The sequence below is a fragment of the Microcebus murinus genome, chromosome 25, assembly GCF_040939455.1.
Source record: "Microcebus murinus isolate Inina chromosome 25, M.murinus_Inina_mat1.0, whole genome shotgun sequence".
Classification (NCBI taxonomy): domain Eukaryota; kingdom Metazoa; phylum Chordata; class Mammalia; order Primates; family Cheirogaleidae; genus Microcebus; species Microcebus murinus.
This window is the reverse complement of record NC_134128.1, coordinates 7,865,434-7,873,888: the sequence shown is the minus strand read 5'-3', so window position 1 is coordinate 7,873,888 and position 8,455 is coordinate 7,865,434.

The following is an 8,455-nucleotide window of genomic DNA, read 5'->3' as shown; positions in this document are numbered from 1 at the left end:
TATAGAGGAGGGAGCTCCTCAGAGAAGAAGCTGCAGAAATCTTGGATTTTCAGAAGATCCTTTAAGCCCTTGAGTTTTTGGCTGAAGATTGAACTGTGCATATGTAAGATGAGACCCTGTAGGGAAGAGAACAGCTACTGAAGGGCTCTGAGCAGAACAGAAGTTTCAGAATCATGTAAGCCTGGGAAATGTTGGAGTTCCCAGTCAGAGTGGAGGGAACTTGCTGAACACCTCAGATAATCAGGTGAGAGCCTAGAAAGGCCACGTCTACAACAAGGACTAGCCAAGATCTGCCTTAACAAATCTCAAAACAGGTCTTAGCAAAATCAAACTGATCCATCAGGAAATTAATTGGATGGCAGAAGTGAACTCAATGCACTTTAAAGAGCAACATCAAATTTCAGCAGTAGGCAGTATTTTCAAAGTCCAGTACAAAAATTACTAGATATGACAAGAAGCAGGAAAAAGTAGCTCACCATTGGGAGGAAAAAAAGTTAATAGAAACAGGCCCAAAGATGACACATGGTAGAATTATTAGACAACACTTTAACAGAGCTATTATAAATTTGCTCAAGGATTTAAAGGAAAAGAACATAAGGAGTTAACAGACATGGAATCTCAACCAAGAATTAAAAAGTATAAAACAAAAGGAATGAAATGGAAATTATAGATCTGAAAAAAAAATTTAAAATATAAAATTTCACTGTATTGGTTTAATAGCCAATTAGATATTGCATAAGAAAAGGCCAGTGATCTTGTAGACAGGACAATAGAAAGAATTGAAACTGAAGCACAGAGAGAAAAAAGGACTTAAAAACATGGACAGAGCCTCAGTCCCTGTGGGACAGCAACAAGTAATCTAATAAACATATAATACGGAAGAGGAGGAAGGAAGAGAGACTGAGGCAGAAAAAGGTATTTAAAAAAATAATGTCTGAAAAATTGTCAAATTTCTGGGATAATTTCAACCTACAGATCAAGAATATCAACAAACCTAAAGTAGTGCATAGTGATAACCATATGTAGGCTTCAGAGTCAAAATGCTAAAACCCAAATGTTAAATCTGGGGTGGATCATGTTACATGTAGGAGAATAAAGATAATTGTTGACACCTCGTAAAACACAGTGCAAGCGAGTAGTCAATGGAATGACACCTTTATACTGAAGGGGCAGAGGGTTGCATGTGGGGATTGTTAATCTAGAATTCTATAACTAGTTGAAATATCTTTCAAAAATGAAGGTGAAAAGAGACACTTTCAATAAAGCAAAGCCAAGAGACTTTGTTGCCAGCGGACCTATACTAGAATAAATGTTAAAGGATGTTCTTCAGGCTGAAGGGAAATAATACCAGTTGGAAACTCAGATCCACACAAAGGAATAAAGAACACCAGAGGGGTAAATATTTGGGCAAATGTAGAACTTTTTCTGTTGTTTTTTTTAAAAATTTCTTTACAGGTAAATTGACTGTTTAAAGCGAAAATAAAACAATGTATTGTGGGGTTATGTTAATGTAAGATTATAACAACAATAATGCAAAGATGAGAAAGTGGTAAGTGGATGTACACTCATCCTAGGAGTCACCGGGAATTGGTTCCAGGACCCCCTGTGGGTGCCAAATCTGCAGATGTTCAAGTCCCTTGTGGACAATAGCATAGTATTTGCATATAAGCTCCTCGCACCCTCCCGTATACTTTAAATCATCTGTAGATTACTTATAATGCCTAATATAATATGAATGTCATATAAATAATTGTTATCCTGTATGTGTATTATTTTAATTTTATTTTTTTAATATTTTCAGTCCATGATGGTTGAGTCCATAGATGCAAAACCCACAAGTATGGAGGGCCAACTGTATCTGGTTTAAGATTTTATATGGGAAGTGGTATTGTAAATGTAATAAGCTAAGGATATAATGGTAATCTTTACAGCAATGATTAAAAACAAAAACAGAGACATAACTCAAAAATCCAACATGGGGAAACATGGTATACTAAAAAATAAAAGACTCAATGAATCCAAAAAAATTAGGGAATGACATAAAAAAATAAACAAAAAACAGATGGGACAAATGGAAAACAAACAGCAAATAAATCCCTGGGCCCAGTGTAATGGTTCCTGAGGGAACTCAGTTCCTGTGGGAAAAGCCCTTATAAATATTGTTATAGTCCCTAAATCACATCATCAGAGCAGTAATATCTATGAGAATTTATACATATAAAATTAGTATAAACGGGTTATTAATAATTTCCATTTACTATTTTGTTCTCAAGAGACATTTTTATTGTTTCGTGGTCAGAATAGCATTAAGTGCTATTGATTAAAAAATTTTTTTAAAACAGAAAAGTTTCTAGAACCTTCTTACCCAGCAGTTTCAGCAAAAAGCTTGGAAATTCTCCCTTGCTGCAGATAAGATACATCTTGAGACTCAGATATTCACCCCATTATCCAGGTATTTCTGATTCTGAGACTGGGAGTTCTACTGTGGTTGATTGGGACAATAAGCTTTGGGGACACAGACTTTTACTTACATTGCCTGGCCCGAGAGGTTGTGAGTATGTGGTACCCTCACTGCCTCCTATAGGAGGTGGTGGGAGGGGTGAGGCCTTAGCAAACAGATGTGCAGTGGGAGCATTGGACAGTCCTCTGCGTGAACCCTGAGGTCGCCCAGCTGCGGGACCGCAGAGAAAGACGACCAGCCAGGTGCAGATGTCCTCCACGAATGTGGGAGAGTGACCCGCAGGTTGACAGATGGCAGGACTGAGAAACAGATCACGGGTGTTGTAGACATCAGTAACCTGAGCATCAAAGCAGGAGTTTGTTTATGGCAGAACTGGAATTCCAGAGGGCACATCAGAAAAGGTTACGTGGAAGGGAAGCAGTGGGAGGAAGGGTGAGTCTGGGGTTCAACACAATCAGATCATGGGAGAGGATAAAGGTGAACGCAGAAGGCTTAATTCTCTGTTTATTTCCTTCTGATTTTCCTTTTGCATTTATTTACTCACGTTTTTAGGATTTGTAAGTCAGCCTTGGGCTGTGCACAGGGGAACACAGTCTACTCTTTTGTAGCTGTTGTTTATGACAGAGCAGGACACTGGACACCAATTGCTCCCCAAGGGAAGGGACCGAATCAAGACCCGAGTGTGGACCCTCCAGTTTAGGAGATGCCCCTCTGGAGCTCTTGTCTGCAAAGCATATTTGAAAGGCTCCAGATTGCATGTATGGAAGCAGATTCTTCCTTTACAATGATGTCTTGGATTTAATTCCATCACTGTTGCTGTTATGTGAACATGGGCAACTCAACCTCCACGTGGTTCATTTTCTCTATCTATAAAATGTGGAAAAGGATATTTACAACGTACCCAACTGATGGGGAGTCTCATAAAACAAAGTAATTACAAAGACTTTTATGTCGTGCGTGTGTGATAAAATAAAATTGACTCCATTTCTCCAGCCTTTAAGACAATGTGTAATGAAGTCAATGCTCCATTTTACAATGACTAATGAAATCTAATTTAAATACAAACTTAGTAATTTATAAAAGTGGGGGGAAAATTGCCAAGGACTTAGTGTTTTTACTTTAGTGAAAACGTATGAATGTTGTTTTCTCGTTTTCCAGTGACGTCTTGATAGTCATAAAAGCCAAGATATTACCTACATAAAAAAATTTGTAAGCCCATGAAGTTTCTAGAGGTGATTTTTACTCTAGTGTCTTAGCAGTAGTTCTAAAGAAGCATTAAAGACAAGGTCTGGTCTCTTCTGTATCTACTTTACAATTCTGATTTCCTTGTTTCCAGTGGAATTTAGAAAGTTTCACTTTAAAAAAAAAAATTAACTTCCCCATAGCCATCAAATTCAAGAAAAACATTTGTTCGACCCCTGATTTTTTCAGGGGTAAAACTCCCTCTTCAGTCGTGGCGTACACATCGGACGTTGTGACTTGCTGGTCCAGGTGCCACCGCAGCGCTGCCCTTGTTACGCTTTGCTTCCTGTTGTCCCCGACCAGCAGCCAAACAGGCAAAGGCAAGTCCAGTAACGCGATTATTTTCCAAACCCAATGGTTTTGAGCCTTTGCTTTACTTTTAAACGTGGCCAATTTCCGATGCCTCTGGGCTCAGGAGTAACGTTAAAACAAACACACACATGAGCGCAGGGCAGCAGGCAACCTCTCTCCTGCTCAATCAGGCTTCAGCTGTCTGCGTGGCAAAGGTCCTGAAAGAAGGATTTTGCACAAAGCTTTTGAGGTCAAGAAACCCAAGGCTATGTAGAATCATTTGCTCTTACTTCTTTTCCTGTGGTTCTGATTTTTAAGTATAGGGGATTACCCATCGCCTGGAGCTCATTAATCATGGTAGCTTTTGATTAGGAACAGTGCTATCCAGAAGATCGTACTCTGGGGACTTGGCAGGGAGGTTCTGTGCCCGTCCCTTGATCGTGCCAGCACATCCTGAACTCTGCCAACTCTGATTACCCTTGGCATTCATTGAAGATGCTGCGAGATATAAACCTTCCCGAGTTGAGCCACCTGGAGCAGATTAAAATCTGGGTCGTGCCGGTGAGGAGGTCGGAGGGATTGGGAATACAAGGCGGTTTTAATCTTTTCCAAGTCAGGCCATTTAGAAATATCCATACATCAAATGTTCATGGATCTCATGCAATTTCCTTCTCAGGGGAGAATTCAATTACCAGGAACATGAAGTGGGATTAGCTTGTGGTGGTGAACCATCTGGAGAGAGAACACTCACCGGCCCCTGTAAATATGTTCAGAGATTTGCCACCAGCTTGGGGAAGAACTTGCTGGAGGTGCTCAAAGGCACACATGACGGAAGCCTTGCACAGGGGCCCAGTGAAATTCAAATGCCGCTAGAGAAGAATCTAGACCTCCCTTGGGGCTGAAATATATTCCTGTGGCACAGGACGGTGATATTTGGGTTTGAGGAACAAAGGAACAAATTTAGATGAGCCCTAGAAAGTAGAAGACCCAGGGGAGCACTGGAGGAAGAGAAAGTCTTCACATTTCAATGGCAGGAAACTAACTGGCAGAGTCTAGGGACAGAGACAAGATCGCCCAGACATGAATAGCCGGGGAGACCAAAGGCCAAAGCCAGAGTTCTCTTGGCCAAACCCAAGTTCATCCTGAAATGACGCCAGTTTGTAGGGTAGTAAAGATGCCAGGTCTCTGCAGGGGGGACTAACCTCTACTGAAAAGTAAATGATAGTCATAACAATTTGGCCAGGAAACTTCTGTGATATGAAGACAGAATCAGATAGACTAGAAAAATAGAAGATTATTTTTAAATTGGTTTTATTAAACTTCACCAGCTTTACAATTAAAATGACCAACAAACTATATACTAAATATCTTCTTTCATTTATAAATAAATTATGATACATCCAAGTAATAGTGACGCCATTAAAATTGTGATATGTAGCTACACTGATTGATTTTGAACAATAGACATAAAGCTTCTAGATGCATTTAATGAGGTGAGAATAGGCTTGATATTAACCACTTCGGTACGAGCGTCGACTATAGTCGACAGCCACAGATGAACGCGCACAGCCGAGCGACGACTTTAGCTGACAGCCATGATATGACTTTTCTAATTTTTCATTTATCAAAATAAAATTGTGAACATTTAAAAATAACGTAATGAAAACATATATGTATATGTTACCTATTCTGATTTACATTACAAGTAAAGCTGCTTGTAAAGTAAAACAAGCTTCCAGTGCTTTCCTCATCACACAAGAGCAAGACGGATTTGTTGTCGATGCACAGCACAAGCTATCATGCGGACTATGAGTGCCTGCTGTGGGCAAGGTTTTGCAGCCGGTGAGCGCCGGACCGTAGTGGTTAAAACCGGGCAATGGCACTACGAGAGAGGAAAAGTACAAACTAAAGTCAGTTTTGAACAGAAATTCAGAAATCCTAAATAAGATTTTGGCAAACCAAAAATGTGTTTAACAAAAACAAAAAAACACCATATCATGACCAAGTAGAGTTGATCTCAAAATTTCAATAATGGGTTAGCTTTAGTAGAAAATCTATTTTTTACACTGACATAGTAAAAGAAAAATCATATCATCTCATTGGAGCAGGAAAGTCAAAAAATAAAATTCAGTACTAATTCCTACAAAAACTTCATGAACTAGGAATAGAAGGAAACTACTATATCCTAACAAAGATTAACTACCAAAAATCTATGACAAACATCTATACTACGTATTGCGGAAATGTTAGAAGCATTTCCTTTAGAGTCAGGAACAAAACAAGACTGCCTGCTATCACTACTTCTATTCAACATTGATGGGAGCTAGCACATTAAGAAAAAAGGTATGGGACAGGAAAGGAAGAATGATGATGTGATAAGATTGTTTTCATAGAAAATTTAGGAAACCCTTCAAGATACACCATTGAATATAAGAAGAGAGTTTGGCAAGATTATTGGCTAAAATACAGTCATGCACTGTATAATGATGTTTTCTGTCAACTATGAAAACCACATATTCCACTGTGGTCCCATAAGGTGAGACTACTGCATTTTTATTGCACCTTTTCTATGTTTAGATACACAGATACCATTGTGTTACAACTGCCTACAGTATTCAGTACAGAAACATGCTGTACAGGTTGGTAGCCTAAGAACAATAGGCTATATCATATAGCCTAGTTCTGTAGTAGGCTATACCATCTAGGTTTGTGTAGGTACACTTTAAGATGTTCACACAGCAACAAAATTGTCCGACAGATTTCTCAGAATGCATCCTGTCATTAAGCAAAACATGACTTTATGAATATGCTAAAATTGCATTCAAATACATAAATAACAATGTGAAATTAGAATGTGGAATTAAATGCACACACAATAGCAACAAAAGTTACATGGTTTCTACAAATAAATCTAACAAAAGATGTGCAAACCCTTTATGGGCAATAGCATAAAACTGTAGAAAAATATAAAAGAAAACCTAAATAGATGGAGAGCTATAGTACTTCATTATTTTTTAATTCATTATTTTGATAACAAATATTATAAAAAGTAGCAATCATCTGCCCCTTAATCTATAAATTTAATGCAATTCCAATCAACATTCCAATAGAGTTCTTTTTATGCTACTAGATTTCATATGGAAGGTGATTCTATTTCATTTGGATGAATGAAGAGCCAGGAATTGGCAATAAATTTTTGAAGAAGGGAGATTTATATTTGCCAAATACTAAGGCTTAATATAAAATTATAGTATTGATCCAGCTACCTCACTTGTGGGTATGTATCCAAAGGAATTGGAGTTGGTATATTAAAGAGATATCTGCATTCCCATATTCATTTCAGCATAATTCACAATACCCAAGTGCAGTGGCGTCATCATAGCTCACTGCAACCTCAAACTCCTGGGCTCAAGCGATCCTTCTGCGTGAGCTCTCAAGTAGCTGGTACTACAGGCGTGCACCACCGCACCAGACTAATTTTTTCTGTTTTTAGTAGAGATGGGGTCTTGCTCAGGCTGGTCTTGAATTCCTGACCTCAAACAATCCTCCCACCTCAGCCTCCCAGAGTGCTAAGATAACAAGCATGAGTCACCATGCCTGGCCTCCCTTGATGTTATTCCATGTAGACCGTTCCATAAATCCAGATAGTCTTCATATTTGACATTTTAATGGCTATATAATGTTTTATTGCATTATTATGTCAGGATTTACTTAGCTATTTCATGACTGTTAACAATTTTGAATTCATCTACTATTATGAAAAGTATAGCTGTAAACTTCTTTGCAAAACTAGGGTTTTCCTCCCTATTGTCTTCTTTCTTTGGGATTTGTTCCCCAAAGGAGATTTGCCAAATCTAGGAATATAATAAGTTTTGTGGTCTTTGGTACACATTCTTGAATTTCCAGAAAAATTATGCTACTATTTGTATGGGCATACCTGAGTCCCCAAAGCTGTTAGATTTGGTTTTTAAAACATCTATTATTAATAATTCAATATGTAGAAGGTAATATATTGGGCTATTTTAATTTTTAAGTCTTTAATTATTATGGCAGCTAAACATTTTCCCAAGTGTTTGTTTGCTATTTGTATTTTCCCTTGTGCAAACCATCTGTTCATATCCTTTAACCATCGGTCCAGTCAGACCCAAATATTGCCCACAGAGATAATATTAATTTCTGTAATATACTTAATATTAAGTGTTTACATGTTATGCTATTACAACGCTGTTATGTTGTTATGCTTTTTGTTTTTCCAATTTGGGACCAATCATTTATTATTCTGCATGTTGTGATGTGTATATATCTACTTAAATTTCATGCACCTGAACCTGTCAGTGTTCTCATATTTTCATTGCTAACTCCTCTGATTGTTTCTGTTTTCAGAAAATCCCTTTTATTACAAAAAGAATTTGTGCAGCATTGTCTTATTTCATATATATATATATATATATATATATATAT